The sequence below is a fragment of the Miniopterus schreibersii genome (genome assembly GCF_964146895.1).
Source record: "Miniopterus schreibersii genome assembly, chromosome: 17".
NCBI lineage: Eukaryota > Metazoa > Chordata > Mammalia > Chiroptera > Miniopteridae > Miniopterus > Miniopterus schreibersii.
Window position 1 is genome coordinate 26381949 of NC_138117.1, and position 16692 is coordinate 26398640.

Sequence of the window (16692 nt, forward strand, 5' to 3'; positions counted from 1 at the left end):
GTATTAACACTTCAACTTTTTACAACTTAGCTTGTGAAAGATGATGGTTCCCAAAGATGACCAACCATGACCTCCCAGCCCACATGTTCATCTTCTAATTCAACTTTTAACATTCCTCCCAAAGAGCTGGGATCCATGTTCTCAGACCTGTTCTGAACCTAGATATGTAGAGGCTGTGACTAAGGCATAAGTGACCTTATGTGACTTGTAAGGTTAAATCTTCAAAGGAGAAACCACTTACTTGGAATCCTCACGCGCTGAGCCTCAGCCGCCATGATATGAGGAAGCACAAGCAGGTACACAGAGAGCAATGTGCTGGTATTCCAGCCTATAACTCAGCTGAGGTTCCAGCCAACAAGCCCACATCAAATGCCAAGTATGTAAGCAAGCAAGCCTTCAGCTGATTCCAGGGCCAAGCCATTGATTCTACCCTGGCTTTGAATCTTCCTGGCAGAGATGCCAGACAGCATGAAGCAGATAAACTGTGTCCATCATGACACACATGATAGACATTTCCCAATCCTGCCACCAAGTTTTAGATGGTACATTATATAGCAACAGCAAACAGAACTCCCTAATCCAGAACACAGGCAAGAAATGAAAGAGGATAAGGAATAAGGTTTCTTTCTGAATGTTCAAAACAAAAATCCCAAATTCTGTGCCCTGAAGATCACTAGCTTTACTGGCAAGAGTCTCTCAAATTCTCATGTAGATATTATTAAAAGTGCATGTAAAATAAGAGAAAATATGAACATACTATGGTATTTTCTATCTCCATGCTATGCACATGTATCTAGAATGCCTTTTCTGTTCTGACAAAATCTCAATCAGCCTTTGAGGCTCAAACCAAATACTACAGCATCTATGAAGCCTTTCCCCAGCACACAGAATGAGCTGTTTGCTCCTATATCTATCTAGCCCTCTGAATATAATTTTCTATTCTAATGCTCATACTATGCTGTAATCACTTATCCACATCTCTTTCCATCTCTAACCTCTGAGATCTTCATGGAGAGGGGCCATTTCTTTAATCTTTGTATTCCCAATAATGTCTGGTAGATAGAAAGCACTCATTAAATTTTTGCCAACCTTGGCTGAGTAGGTCAGTTGGTTAGAGCATCATCCCAACACACCAAGGTTGCAGGTTCGTTCTCCAGTCAGGGCACATACAAAAAGCAACCAATGAATGCATAAATAAGTGGAACAACAAATCAATGTTTCTCTCTCCCTTGCTCTCTCTCTAAAATCAACAAATAAAATTTTTTTTTAAACTTTTGCTGAATAAACAATAAACCTGGTTATCTGGTTCCACCACAGATAAAGTGCAGAAAATCCTTCCTCCAAGCTGACCCAAACTGTTAATATATCTGTTTAAAATGTAGCACAGAACCACCATGCTTTTGTACAACCCTTTACAATATGCCAACATTTTTAAAAAAGAAGTGCAATATATACAGAGTGGCAAGAACAAGGAGGTATCACCTAGTATGCCCATAAGACATTTCAGGAAAGCTTTACAAAAAAACAAAACTCAGAAAGTGAGACTTCTTTAATTTTATTTTAAATTTGAATCACCTTAAAATCACCTAGATTTGTTAAATCAAAAGTCTTCCTTTTCTTTCCATCCTCAATGCCTCTTAACTATTTTCAAAGATTATGATTTCCCAGTTTAAATATTAAAAATATTCACATGCTTTGTGCTGCTGTTTTACTGTGGAGGATGTCTACATCCCCGTACCACCAGGGCGGCTCAAAGCATGATTCCTGGCCACTAGCCCAACGTTTTACCTCCAAAAATATTACTTTAAGAGAAGATAACCTCAGTTTTTGTCTTTTTTCCCCCCCTGAAGCCTAAAAGTTTCAAGCAGAGAGTTAGTCTGGGCTAATTCAAATTCTTGTGTTATTTCTTGGGGGTTTTTTGTGTTGTTTTTTAGTGCTAGTGCCTATCCCACCCACAGTTCTTACACTGAGGTATCTAGATCTATGTTAAGAATCTAACTGCTACTTTTCCACTGGATTAGATAGGTGAGACTAATCTCTCTGGTGTACACTACACACCTGTGAATGATGTTTACCTTTATACTCCATTTCTCAAAGTGAGAATAAACTCCAGATATCCACTGTGATTCATGAGGGAAGAGTGGCTCTACTATACTTTAATAAGGTCCTAAAGTAAGAAAGAGGGTGTTAAAAAGAAGCTATAGAAGCTGGAAATCATTTGGGGTAGGAAAATCAAAAGGGAGAACAAATGAAGACGTTAGAAAGAAAAAGAAACTTTCAAATTAATGTGTAGTCAAGTATTCAAGAAACTCAGTTAGCTGCCATACTCTGAAAAGACCCAGGAAACTTTTTTCTCTATAATGTTATTCAAAAGAAGTGCTTGAATAAAAGCTTTCTATTTAACCAAGTGGGCTATGAAATTAATGCCTCAATCTCAACCCTCCTCCTGTTCCTAAAACAGAAATCTACTACTTTCTAGGAAAAAACTCCAATGAGTTCTCTGGCAGTAAAGGTTCTCATAGGCAGGTGCTACCTCTGTATTCACATCTCTCACAGCATCAGGTGTATCTTCTTATGATGTATTTGTAGAAAGTATCTCTAGGTCCAGCCCTGAAAACACTTCAGAAGCAGCGTGCCACAAAAGTGTTCTAAGATGACACTATATCAAGCAATAAGCTTTCAAAGGTCATGCTTTTCTTCAGCCCCGATCAAATTCATTAATATATGTAACAATTTAATTTCCTAACACTTCTGAAGAAACTGAAGTCTGAACATTGAAAAGATTGCTTGCACAACAATGTGAATGCATTTAACACTACGGAACTGCACACTTAACAGTTAAGACTGAAAATTTTATATGGATTTGACCACAATTAAATTTTTTTAAATTAAAAACAACAGACATTTTAAAAAGTCAATGTCTGAAAAAAGAAGAAAAAACAAAAACTAGAGGGAACTGTTTCATATTAAAAGAGACTACGGAAGCAAATGCAATGAGTGAACTAGATTAGATCCTGATTTCAAAACCAAAGCTATAATAGACATTTTGGGAATTGGGAAAACTGAAATAAGAGGGTTGATATTAGTTTTCTTAGACTGAATAGTGGTATTGTGTGTGGTTATATAAGACAATGACTTTGTTTTAAGGCAATGTACTTTATGGAAAAAGAATCATCTGTAACTTACTTTCAAATAGTTCATTCAATACACACACACACACACATACAGAAAAGACAGAAAGACAAAGCACATACAGCACTGAAATGTTGTTCAACCACATTATTGAAGCATCATGGAAACTAAGAAAAAGAGGTATGACAATGCATATCACAAAGCACCACCCTGCTTTTCCACCCAAGTTGTATACTGTTTCTACTACTTAAATATATAATTGGTTGGTGAACAGATCACAAATAGCCTTCTGACTTTGTCTGCAAATTAAGTGATCCCACAACATAAGGAATTATTGTGTGAGTAGACATTTGGGGAGAAGGTTGCGACTTTTTATAGATGTCACCAATACATACTAATGTGTGGACTATAAAGGGTTTGCTCTTTGGATAGCTGTAGAACTCCATTATTTTATCTATTGAGATATCAGCCCTTCGAATGACAGTTTCATTCTCTTCTTCAAAGGAAGTATTTAAGTGCCAACCCAGGTATACTTTCTTTGTATTTGGTTTTGTTTTATTACCTTTCCTGAACTCCTGAATTTCCCCAAGGTTTTCTTTACCTTTTCTCTCCTCTTTCCACTATAAACTGAGATTATTAATCCCTCTTCTCACCATAGTGTCAAAATATTCTGCAGAGGAAAATTTAATAAGTCTGGCTATGAAAAATGTTCAGTTTTACTAAAGCAACAAAGCCAAAAAGTTAAGTCTTTATTGTTTCTGACTTGAAGGTAAAAGTGGACTTTCTTCTTTTTCTATCAAACATCTTTTTTGGTAAAATCTGTAATCAATGTAAGCAACTTACCAATAACCGTGAATATTTTTGGACTCCATCTCTCTTTTTGTTTTGATCAATTACATACTTTGCTATTAACTGAGATCAATAATAAAAAACTCCCAAATAAATTGAGTTTTATTTCAAAAGATTGCTTCCTAAATTTTAGAATAACTCATTAGTTTTCTCTCAGCAAATCAAAGAGCCTGTGAACCAACACGTTCTCAGGAGGCCAGAAAGAAAAGACTAATAGGTACAAAGGCTCAGGGAAAGAGGAGAAGTAGGGGAAATGGGTTTGTGACATATCTAATTAGTTGGTGTTTGGGAATGTCATTCTGTAGTGAGTGGGGAGTTTTATTATTATAAAAGGGTTATGTTGCAAAAATCAGTCTATTAATGACTTACAGTACAGAAGGAGAATTTGTTACAAGAGTCTAAAATATAGTTCAAAAATAAAAGCCTTTCGCTGTTCTGATACACTATTTAGAGGAGGGGAGAATGAATGAAAAAATATATAAATGTATATATTCCATCCTTACTTTTCACCCCAATTTTAGCAAACCAATAAAAAAACAAGTACAATTTCCTATTGTGCCTGTTTTAGTCAGACAATAAGCCAATGCATAAAATCATTTTAGGCATATTTATAGAATATAAATGGATGAATCTGAATGCCAGACTAATCAAAGTATTTTAAGTTCATGGTTTTCCTCCTTGATAATAAACTCCAAAGAACATATATTAAAAATTATAATTTGCACTGCAATGGAAAAAAATCTAATTTGATTTACTAACATATTATGAACTAATCCTCCACATAGTTATCTGAACCTTCAAAAAGCGGTCTATATAAGTAGCCTATTCCCCTAAAAGTAACAAGTACTATAAGTTGACTAGTCAGTTTGATAAGTTGATAAACTAGTAGTACTTCCTCAAAAATCTTTCGAGCTACAAGTGCATGTACCCGCTACTCTGAATTTATCCTATATATACCTTCATAATTTATCGATTTCAGTCAAGACTATTCCTGTACCAATATGTTCCATCTGCATAGTCCTAACCTCTTTAGCCTAGACTTCACACAGCAACTCCTCTGGAGGCCACCTCCAATTCTTTCTGATGCCATTCCCCTCTTTCCCCCATCATACACTCAATCCCTTTCTTAAAGAGAGTAAACATCTATGAAAAAATGAGGCAGGCCCAGAAAAACTGGATTGAGGATGCTCGAGAGACCTGAATCTCATTGGGAAATTTCTAAAGAAGTGAATGGAAAAGGGCTTGCACAGCCAGGAAAATGCTCTTGGTCCCTCAGTGAGAAGGCTCCCCTCACTCCTATGAGGGCCAAGCCCGCTGAAGGCAAAGAGAGCCTCTGAAAATTACAAGTCCTTGAAGGCCTTCCCTTGCCTTACCTGGTCTTTATCTGTTCTTGGGTGAAGTAGAACCTTCACTTCTCAATGAAAAAGGGAAAAAACCTCCCCGTGCTCAGTCTGGTAACGCAGAGCATGGGGGTGGAAGAGCTGTGGGGCTCAGTGGTGCCTGAAGGGAGCAGGCCACCAGCACCATCATCCTGTTCCAGAATTAAGGATGCAGACCAGAAGACTCTACACATGAGAGCTGTGGTGGGTGATTCACATGCAGACAACTGGTGTGCAGGTGAGCACCTGGGACCTCCATGCACTGGGACTCATCTTATGTGCCACCTACCACAGGTTCTTTCTAGGGCCTCCTCTCCCCTTCCTTCCCTACCACAGGGTCAGTGGCTGCCTCCAGGGGCAGTGACAGTAAGAAGAAGAGGCAAGGAGCAGCTGAGGGCCTCTTCCAGTGAGAGTCCTGACCCTTCCAGGAGTCCCACTCACCCTGCGACCCACATGGAGGGCCAGGCCAGATGTGTCCTGGCCCAGTGTCTTCCTGCTTAAGCCTCTGCTTGCTTAGAGCCAGAATCTGGGCTTCCCTTCATCACCTGGTTCTCTTTTCTCCTGAAAGCCTTTTCTCAAAGTGAGAATATTTACTATTACAATGAGGTCACCAATGATTATGAGAATGCCACTGTTATTATGTGTCCTTTAACCAGAAGGATAGTGCTCCAGTTTTGTTTTCTAATGCCCAGGCATTTTGTTGACTTTTGTCATTGTCAGTATGTTCAGTCACAATGAGTATCATGTCATTTTCTTGTGTTACACCTAATAGCTTAAAGCCTTTCGATTATTAGTACAATTCTAAATTATATATACCTCTTGCTTAAAATAAAAGGCAGTACAGCAAAAATAAAAGATCTTTATGTGACTTGTCTTCCTTCACTAAGCTCCATTATTTATACTTACTATTTATTTAGAAGAGACTGGTGGTGCTAGAATACAATAAAATCACATTTTTTAATCAAATATTTTTATATCACACAGAAAAACCTTAAGGAATCAATATATTATTACTTAAAACACCAACAAGAACACCACACATAAAATAATTTTCAAAACAGAATTATGGAAATTGAAAATACAATAATACACTACCAGAAACTCCAAAGAGGCAGGCATTCCTAAGGCTTTAGGAATTTGGTTACAATTTTCACCAATCTTAAGTCATCTTAACATTTCCAACTTACACCATTTTGACCACTTGAATCTAATGAACACTTTCAAGACATCTAACACTACAGAATCTGTCACAATATCTTTAAACAGGGGAGAAATAAAATACATAAAAGCTAGGGAATGTAATACTCATTCCCATTAGACAACAGAAGCTCTGCATCCCAGTCTGCCGGACCACTATGTCCAGCAGCCAACTAACTTCCAACAAGTCAGTCAATCGCTGTACTGTGTCTGTGCTAAGTGATCGGTTTTCAACCTAGTGGTTTCCTTAACAATATGACTAGCTTCTTCACCAAGTGCTGTTAGCAGAGCAAATCTGGTAAAAAGGGAAACCATACATCATGATCACACATGAAATATGTAATGATGGTAACAGACTTCCCCATAATCTTGATTGTGTTCCATTCACTACCACCTATCTTTCATCTCCAACTTTAAGAAAACAGATGAGAAAGTCAAGGAAGATGAAGGTTAAAGGAGATAGAGGAGAAAAGTCTACAAAGATTTATACCCAAATTGAAGCAGTGTGAAGTTGTGCCATTTTTTTATCATTCCATCCTCACTTCAAAGTACTGGGCCATGCTGGGCTTAGTCTCAATGCACAGCACACCCAACACAGTATCCACAGCTGCAGGCACACGGCACAGGTAACACCCATACAGACATCCCCCACCCCCATCTCCATAACTCTCACAACCAGCTGCTGGAATTTTAAGAAAGCTAGTATGTTAAATTTGAAGAAATTCATACACTCCTGACACTCAGATTTTGGTATGGAATTTGCATATTCCTTACTTAGGAATCTAAAAATATATGTGAAAGAATTTACCATCTATGTTCCAACAATACCAGAGGTGATTACCTAATAAACATATTTATGAATAATTCTATTTTTAAAATATAGGGTGGGGCAAAAGTAGATTTACAGTTGTGAGTACACGAAACACAGAGTTTATTCTTATATTATTATTTATTAATTATTGTGTTAGTTTCCATATGAACTGCAAACCTACTTTTGTCCTACCCAGTATATATACAAGCACATTAAAAATGTATTTTTAAAAATTTGTTATCCATGTAACTATCTAAATTTCCCACTTAGTTTTCTAGATGCCTAGAAATGACTCAAGTAAAGATAGTTTCCTCTACAATACACAATTTTTTAATTTACATACTGACAATTACTAAAGCTTTTCATTATTCAACATATTAACAATAGAGTTAGAAATCTTAAAGTAAGCTAATATTTAATATTCTTACAAACACCAATGTAACACCCAAACAAGGGAAGTCATTTCATGGTTGACTCAGGAGCTGATTGTATAAGCAGGAGTCAGTCATCTTTAGAAAAGACAGTCCTCACTTAAGGGTACTTCAATGGGCAGAGATCAGGCAGCAACAACAGGAACTTCCAGAACTCATGCAAGTTAAGCCTTAGAGATGCGGGATCACATTTCATATAACACACAGATGAATAATAGAAAATACCATGCATTATACTTTCATCTGTGACAACAGGTCTTCAGCCTCAGCAGCTGGAACACTAAAAGCAGTGCGTGCCGATCCCCACACGTGCCAAGGTGAAAGAGTTCCCTGAAAGCTCTCCTCACTCCCTGCAAACAACTGAGCAGACAGAAGAATTCCACAAATAGCAGAGCAGAAGTCAGATGACTGAATGTATTATCAGCCTTCTTTTGGGACTACAATACCTCAATACCGCGTCATCCATGCTACATAGATTGCAAAAAATCTGCAAAACATGCATAACACAATCACCAACTAATAGTTAAACATACTAAAATTAAACATTTTAAAGAAATAAGACAAATATCTCTACTGGTGTTTCATCCTTTCTAAACCTGTATCCCCAGAGTGCTTGCTAATCTATTTTCCACCTATTCCCCAAATCAAGTGTTCTTGAGCTCATTTTCTGAGCTTTTTATTATGAGAAACAATAGGCAACCTGAATAGGCTTTTTCAAAATAACTGCCTACCCATTTTCCCTTTCCCAGTGGAGAACTACTGTGTTATCTCAACTAAGTCCTGAATAAGACACACCCACAGTACACTGAAAAAAGGTGTAGCCTACCAGCTAACAAGAACATAAATTAAGGGGGCAGAGCGAAGGGCCAATGTTTGCCTGGGTTCAAATTCCTCTCCAGTAGTCTGGCTATGTGACCTTTGGAAAATTATTTGACAGCTCCACGCCTCCACTTCCTGAACTGTAAAAGAGAAATGACAGTTATCATATCACTGTGCTACAGTCAGAAATATCCAATACTATACAATCAGGGCACTTTAACCCTGCATCAGGTTGTTAGTAAGCCCTCAATAAATGTTTTTACTTCATCCATTACAGTTCTTATTTTGTAAAAATTACAAGACAAAAAAGAATCCTGTGATTTAAGAATTGTTAAACACTGGGCTGATGACTAAAAAAAGCTAGAGACTATTTGTAGGTCTTAAGTAACATCTGTCCAAGGCCTGCCTTGAGGCAAGGGTTTGGGATATACCTGCTGACAAAATTTGCAGGGCTAGAACTATGTAAACCTATTCATCCTTTTTATGGATCAAACCACCAGACTGAGAGCCTTATAAAGGCCTACAAACATATGTTTATCAGATTTTTAAAAGGAAGACATTCTCAGACTGACCATTCCCTCTGATATTTTCTTCCCTACTCACTGGTCAAGGTTAATTGTCCCCTCCAAGTTTTGCCCATAGGCACAATGACTAAATACCCTTTAAGCTTCACCTTCTTCTGGAAAATGGGGGTGGCCTCTACTTTATAGGGTTGTGGCAAAAATGAAAACGTGGAACACCTCAAAAACCCTATACAGTGGTCTGCCTTTATCCGCGGGGGATACCACCCAAGATCCCCCAGTGGATGCCTGAAACCACGGATAGTACTGAACCCTATATATACTGGTTTTTTCCTATATATTCAAAGACAAGATCTAAAAGGCCCAACGTGAGATTTAAGTTGGCCATCAGGAACCTATGATAAAGTTTAATTTCTAAATTAGTCAATTTCACAGATATAAGATTCATTCTTACGGTAGAGCTTAGCAACCTCAGCATACAGTTTTCATACTTTCTTTATTAAGTAGAAAACTTCCACCTTTTCACTTAAAGGAATCACTTAATGGCTTCTCTCTGGCATATCAGAATTGCCAGCATCACCATTCTTGCTATTTGGGGCCATTATAAAATAAAATAAGGGTTACTTGAACACAAGTCCTGTAACACCACAACAGTCAATCTAATAACTTAGATGGCTACTAAATAACTGACCAGCATGGAGACAGGGGACAAAGGGATGAGTAATGTCCCGGGCGGGACAGAATGGGAAGGCATGGGATGTCATGAGATTTCATCAGCCTACTCAGAAACGCACACAATTTAAAACTTATAGTTTATTTCTGGAATTTTGAATGTACTATTTTTCAGACTACGGTTGACGGCAGGTAACTGAAACCGTGGCATTGAAAACCGTGGATAAGGGGGAACTACTGTAACCGGTTGTCGGCACTCAGTAATAGCTACTATCATCGTTCATGTCGTTATCGTTGTTACTGTTCCAATACAGGCATTTTAGTCCGAGAAAGAACGCGTTACATCCAGAAAAACTGACAATCATAACAGTACTTTTGAAGGCTGCACAAGGGAGTTTCCCATCCTTTACAAAGCTAGGGTGGGAAGGCCTAGACCATGTTAGTCTTAAGCAGCAGAAATGCAGATGATCCACAGAAATGGGGAGTCCCTGATGTGCTGCACTGCAACCTTCAACCAACCAAAGATTGCCATCCTTACCACACACGATTCCAGAAGACACAACCATTATAATCCTATTTTCAGGGGGGGAAACCCCAATTCAGATCAAAGCAGAGTTTTTTGGCATTATATAATTAAAATTACACAAACACATAAATCTTTAGCATCATAAGCACACTGAAAATTAAGATGAACACGTCCCCTTTCCATCTTATACTATCTGTGGATCCTGAGGAAGAAGAAAGCTACTAAGGAGAAATTCTGGTGGCCTGTCCTCATATTTAACAACAACAAAAAACAACTGAGCCTAGTGGCCATTTCTATAGAAGCCTCTCGCCCGAGTCAGCCTCGGGGGGACGCCGCTGAAGCGCCTGCCTGCACAAGGCTCCTGCCACGTGAGCCAGCCCTGGAAAGCGTTTCCTGGTTGTATTCCAACCAATAGGCTGCCGCTTTCCTGGTCCTGTCAGAGCTGTGGGGCTATAGCCCATCAGCTTCTTCACCAACCAATCAGAGCAGAAGTTTTTGGACCAATCAAACTTTGACATCTGGAGTCCTCATTTGTATAAGGACAGACCAATCAGGGACCAGGGGCCAGGACCTCTCTGTATATAAGTCAGGGCCCCGTGGCTCCAGAGCGGACTGCCGCAGAGGAGGGCTGCCTCGGGAAGGGGTCTGTCGCTAGGAGCTGTTTGCGCTGGATGGAGTTTCCTGCTTCGCCGCACCTCAGACTGGGGATTCCTACTGGTGTTGAACTGGCGCCAACACCATCAGTTGACATATCAAAGTAAACTGCCAATGCTGGGACACTCAAATACTCATTAAATAAATAACTGAACAAATAAAACAATGGCTAAATGAGGCAAGAATTCAAAGACAAAAATCTAAAAAGCCCAAGGTGAGATTTAAGTTGGCCATTAGAAACTCTTAACAGTTCATGACTGGCTGCCTGTAAATGATAAATTCTGCCAGAATTAACCTGCTAACTTCAATTCTCCCTGTATCTGTCCATTGATAACCAAAGTAAAAACTGTCTTTTTCTTTTAGAACCTTGAACGATTGCTAGTAAATTCTACCTAGAAGCAGCTCTCCTCTCTGACTTAAATTTAGGTTCTATGTCCCAAAGCCTAAAAAGCAGCTAAGTAAAATACCACCATAGCCCCCCTGCTAGAAATTTCCAACTACCGAACCAGCTGAAAAATTGTCCTAGAATCAATGTTTCCACAATTTCATTATGTCATCACAGCCAATGGGAGCCAGAAATTTGGTCACTGATGAACATTTTATAGGGAAAACACATAAAATCTTTACCCTAAAAGCCAAGAGTACTATGATGTACATGGAGACCTGAGTTTCTTGACAAGTTTATTTTTAAGAATTCCACTCCTTTTCATAATCAGTTTTGCCTCAGTTTTTACAACAGCTAGGAAAACCACACCAGCTTCAAAAAATATCCACAGAAGTCATATTCTCACCTCTACTTAGAAAATAGTATCTAGAACCCATAAAGTATGTTTTCTTTATGCTGCCTGATTTGAGGGTCTGAGACACTAAAATTATATTTTATAGCTTTTCCAGACATTACTTTTAATAGACTTGAAAGAGTAATAAGACATAATATTCTTTCTACACTTTGCAATTCATAAACCTTTCTACGAGCCTTTAAAACAAAAAGAAAATAAACACAAACTCTAAGAACATCTTTTTTGTTTAGAAAACAAGCCATAGAGGTAAAATTAGCTTGAGATACGGGATATAAAAAAACACAGGGTTTCATTCTGTTTTCTCTTAAATGGCTTTCATTATTGGTATGTAAATATAGTCTGATTATTTCATCAGAGAAAAAGATCTCAATTTGCTGCTGTTTTATGATTTACTGCAATAAAAGACCAATACCTTAAAGTAGTGGCTTATTTCTCCCTCCTATTCTCTTAATTTAAAATTGATAGAGCATGTAATAACATAATCACCAAAAACTATAAACACAAAATATTGAAAAGCTAGTAATTTCTTAAATAGCAGTTTTGCCACAAAAATAGCTAAGCATTAATTATGTTTTTAAATATAACTTCAACTATGACATAATAATGGTGAAAATATCAAATAAGAACACACTGCATTTCAGAAAACTAATCATTTTGAAAAACTGAAGAGACTCCCCCCCACCCTTTTTTTTTTTTTTTTGCTACACAGCATCCTAAGGACTACTTATTAAAATAATCATTTTAAAATTCAACACAACACATTTTTTCCCAAGAAATCCAAACTGTCAACTTATGGGTCATATTTCAACCTGAGGTGATTTTAAACAGCTAAGGTACTGAATCCTTACATATAAGGTGTGTAATGGGAGCACTGCTCACAGGTCCTTGGTTCTGAGGCTTGGAAAGCTTTTATATGGTGTAGCTACAAATAAAACCCTTTCTGCACTCTCATACCACAGCCCAAGTCCCCCTCTAATCCTTATAATTTACATTTTCAATAAAATGCTTCTCTAACACTGAGCGAAAGTCATGTAAATTTTATTGAACGGATGAAGGGTTAAAATCAGAGCCAAACTATCTAAAAAATATTAAATTCATAATTGGTGAGCTCTTTTTACCCTCTGCTTCAGTATCCTGACATCTAAAAGTCAAAGAACTCCTCTGGTAAGACTGAAATTCCCAGGAGGAAGAAGGCTCAGATCCAGCCTGAGAGCACACAATGGAATCACAGCTGACGATGCACATCTTTTTCTAGATGTCTCCATATGCTTGAGAGGGTTTTTTTTCCCCCTAGCCAGGCATTAGGGGACTTGCTACACTCTGCCACCAAGAATAGGAGAACATTTTCAAAGATTGTTGCAGAAAATGAAGTAAAACAATGTGTTGCTCCCGAGCATACAAAAGAGCAAAAGGGGCACACGTCAGGGTGGCCATCAGTAACTAAATTAACTAATGATGGTGGGAGGGGGGGTTGAATGTTGTCAAATTTTTAATGTTGTTTAATTTATAATACTCCCTACTGGTAGCTGTTCATTTTATCTTTGTGGTTTTTACTATTCTGTCACTAAGATAACACCTCAAAGGTTAAAGCAAAATAAAATTAATTTTTGTCTAAATGAATACTCAAAATTATACTGGATTGGAAATTCACATTATAAATTTGAAAATGGTATATTACAACAGAACACATCTGCAGGGTGTGGTACTTGTCCCCTAAAACTACAGTCCCCTTCTATTCTTTCTTAGTAACCCAATCTTAATAAAAGCTAGAGAAATCGGAATAGATAAGATAAATATCATGCAGATAAAATACCTAAAAAAAAAAAAAAAAATTCCTAGCAAGATCAGTTAAATTCATGGGACACTTATCACAAAATGGACTCATTCTCAATTTAATATTCATTCCTTGAACTCCTAAAGATTCTGCAAATTCCAGTTGGGAAAGCAGCCTTGCTGCTGTCAGTGTGCACTAACCTCACCAACAAAGAACAGGAGCACACGCACAAAAAGCACTGTAACAGCTGCTGTCTTTAAAAGACGGCTATTCCTGCCGAGCAACCTGTGATCCTTATAGAGAACCAAAGACCTACCCTCCCTATTCTTAAAAGTCAAGAGTTGATAAAGTCACTGGACCGAATGCAACCAACAACTTAAAACCACCAAAGATGTCTCCTCTCCTTGCATAAACAAGAAAAGTACCCACACACTGGACAATTCAGCTGTGTTTAAGAAAAAAAAACTAAAATAATTTATTTTTAACACTCTTTTGTGTTGGAGTAATCTGGCAAACTACTTTTCTCTAGACAAATATTCTTCGATAAGCTTTGCTCCTTAAATACCAACGCTTTACATTTCAAACAGTGATGCTTTGGTTCCTAATTTCATTTTGTTTGCTCAAGAAAGAGTGAAAAAAAAAAAAGGCATACCATAAAACCACAACTTTTTTTTAATGTCCTCCCCAAATGCAGAACTTTCGAGTGCACTTTGGGAATTGGCGGTCTAATTAAACAAGGAGCCAGTGAAGCCCTTACAATGATACTTTACATTCCCAATAATCAATTGCCGTAAGGCTAGTCATTTTCAAACTACCCTTTCAAATTTCACTGTCACCACGCCGGAGTAGCTGAGTGAAACTGAGGTGGAGGTAAACAGACAACTCCTATGACCCTCTCAGCATGTAAACCAGGCGCTGGGGTCCAGAACACGATCTCTCCACTATATGCCATTTTAGAAACGGGCCTCGGAGTTACTGCCACATCGTTTGAGTGGCTTTAGACTTTGTCGTGTCTAAGACAACGTCTCTCGTGGTACCAGAAAAACATAGTATCTCGTGTAGCCCTTCGCGTCTCCCTGGGCCAGCCCCCCTGTAAGTTGCACTAGCTACAGATCTCGGGAGCGGGGGACTAGGGATGGACCAGAGTGGATATAGCTCTTGGCGTCTCCATGACTCCCCCGCCCGCGTGCAACTCTGCTCCAACTGGTCCGGTGTAAGCCCCGCCCCCTTCCTTCCTCCGGCCCTCACCATTGGCTTACCCACATCTCCGATTGGCTCACTGCCCCATCAGTCACACGCAGTGAGATTCGGGTCGGTGGGAGGGGAAGGCGTTGGAGGAGGTGGAGTGGGAGTGGGATTAGAGGACGAGGTGGCAGAGGAGGGTGTTCAAGCTCGGTCCCGGTTTGGGAAAGTTTCCTCTACCAGTGACAGACCCGGAGACGTTAGGCCCAGTCCAGCTCCGAGCCGGTGCAAGGGGCTCGGGTCCCCGATTCCCGCCCCTCGGTCCCGCAGGCCCCGGAAACCACTAGGGGGAGGGGGAAAGGGGAGGGACCATCTGACCAGGGACCGACCCACCCCCGATCTCGGAAGAGACGCCTCCGGGACTCCCTGGAGGGGCCAGGGGCAGGGAGCTCCGAACGGAGAGACCACCCTGGCCCCCTCCGCCCGCGGCCCCCAGGGGCCCGAGAGAGAAGTGCCCTCGGGGCGTGACCGTCGCCAGCCGGCCGGAGGACCCCTCCCGCTTCACCCCAGGGGCCCTGAGGGCCTGTGCCTTCAGGGGCGGGGAGAAGGGGGAAGAGAAAAGGGGGCGCTGGCGAGCCAACCCGGAACCTCCCGGACCGCCTCCCGCCCCCAGCCCCGGCCCCAGCGCGCCTCCGGCACACATGCCCGCACCCAGAAAGTTAAGTCAGGGGCGAGCCCGGCTCGGCGCCGCCGCGGTCCGGCCCCCGGCTCCCCGCCCCCACCGCGGCCCGGCCTGCTCGGCCGGAGCGCCCCGCCCGCCGCAGCTCCTTCCCGTCCGCCGGCGGCGCGCGGCGCCCCTCGCCCCCCGCCCCCGGCGCTGACACGGGCCCGGCCCGCCCGCCGGGCCGCGGCTCCCCCTCTGCCCAGCATCTCACCCCGCGGGCCGCCCCTGACATCACGCTTCACCTTCACACACACCCCCGGCACTTCCCGAGTCCTGCCTCCCCTCGCCCGGCACCCACCATCCGCTGCAGTTGCTCCGCGTTTCCATTAAAGAATGCACCTTCTCAGAATTCACCTTCCCGTCTCTGCCTCGCTCCCCCCGAGGGGGCAGGAGCCCCGATCCTCACGACCTCGCACCCGGCTGGGCGGTGGGCGCCCCGCTCCTCCAGCGGGGGCCGCGCCCGCGCCCCCGGCCTCCCCGCTGCGCCTCGGCGCTCACCTCTCGCCGGCGCCGCGGGCTGCAGCCTCCGCCCGCCTCGCGCTCCGGGACTCGACTCCCGAGCTCTCGCACAGCGCTGGAGCGCCTCCTTTCTCTCCCAGGGACTCCGCGTCTCCCCGCCGCTTCCCGCCCTCCCCACCCCCCAGCCCCAACTCCCCAGCTTCGCGGCGCCTCCGGGATGCAACTCCCGTGCTTCGCGCACTCGGGCAGCGCTCCCCGCGCACACAACAGCCCGCTCCCGGGCGCACGGCTCTGCCCGGCTCCGCGCAGGAAGGGCAGTCGCGGCCGGGAGCGGGGAGGCGGCGCCCCCCGTCCGCCGCCCCCTCCCGCCCGCCCTCGCGGCCCCCAGGGAAGGCGCGGTTACCCGCTCCGGTCGGTCACGCCGTCAGGTGCCGGCTGCCGTCGGCGCTGACCTTCGCCGCCGAAGCCGTGGCTGAGGCTGCGGCCGCCATGTTCCCGTGTTAATAACTGCTGCCTGGTTGTTTATTTCAATGGAGATCCTCCCCCAACTCCCTCCTCCTCCTCCTCCTCCTCCACCACCTCCTCCTCCGCGTCTCCGCACTTGCGGAGAGAGACACAGACCGCGCGAGCTCGGGAGCAGGGGAGGGGGCTCGCGGGCCAGGCCGTCCCTCCCTCCGCCTCCCCGGCCGTGGCCGCCGCCAAGTCTTGTCACTGGTGAAAGGACAGGGCGGAAACTTGCCTCCTGCGCCCCGGGGGCCGGGG

The 16692-nt window shown here is 42.3% G+C and overlaps 1 protein-coding gene across 5 annotated transcripts in view; it reads right to left on the minus strand.

The window, feature by feature from the left end:
* The window catches only part of NCOA2 (nuclear receptor coactivator 2), a 248877-nt gene extending 232418 nt beyond the window's left edge, over window positions 1–16459 (minus strand). The window contains exon 1 of one of the 5 annotated variants that reach the window (XM_081117376.1): window positions 16334–16459. The gene's annotated coding sequence lies outside the window, so the exon portion shown is untranslated. Of the gene's footprint in view, window positions 1–15769; window positions 15826–15969; window positions 16067–16333 lie in introns of those variants that run through there. The other 4 variants (XM_081117371.1, XM_081117377.1, XM_081117372.1 and 1 more) reach the window with 4 other exon arrangements.
* Window positions 16460–16692: the final 233 nt, after the last annotated feature.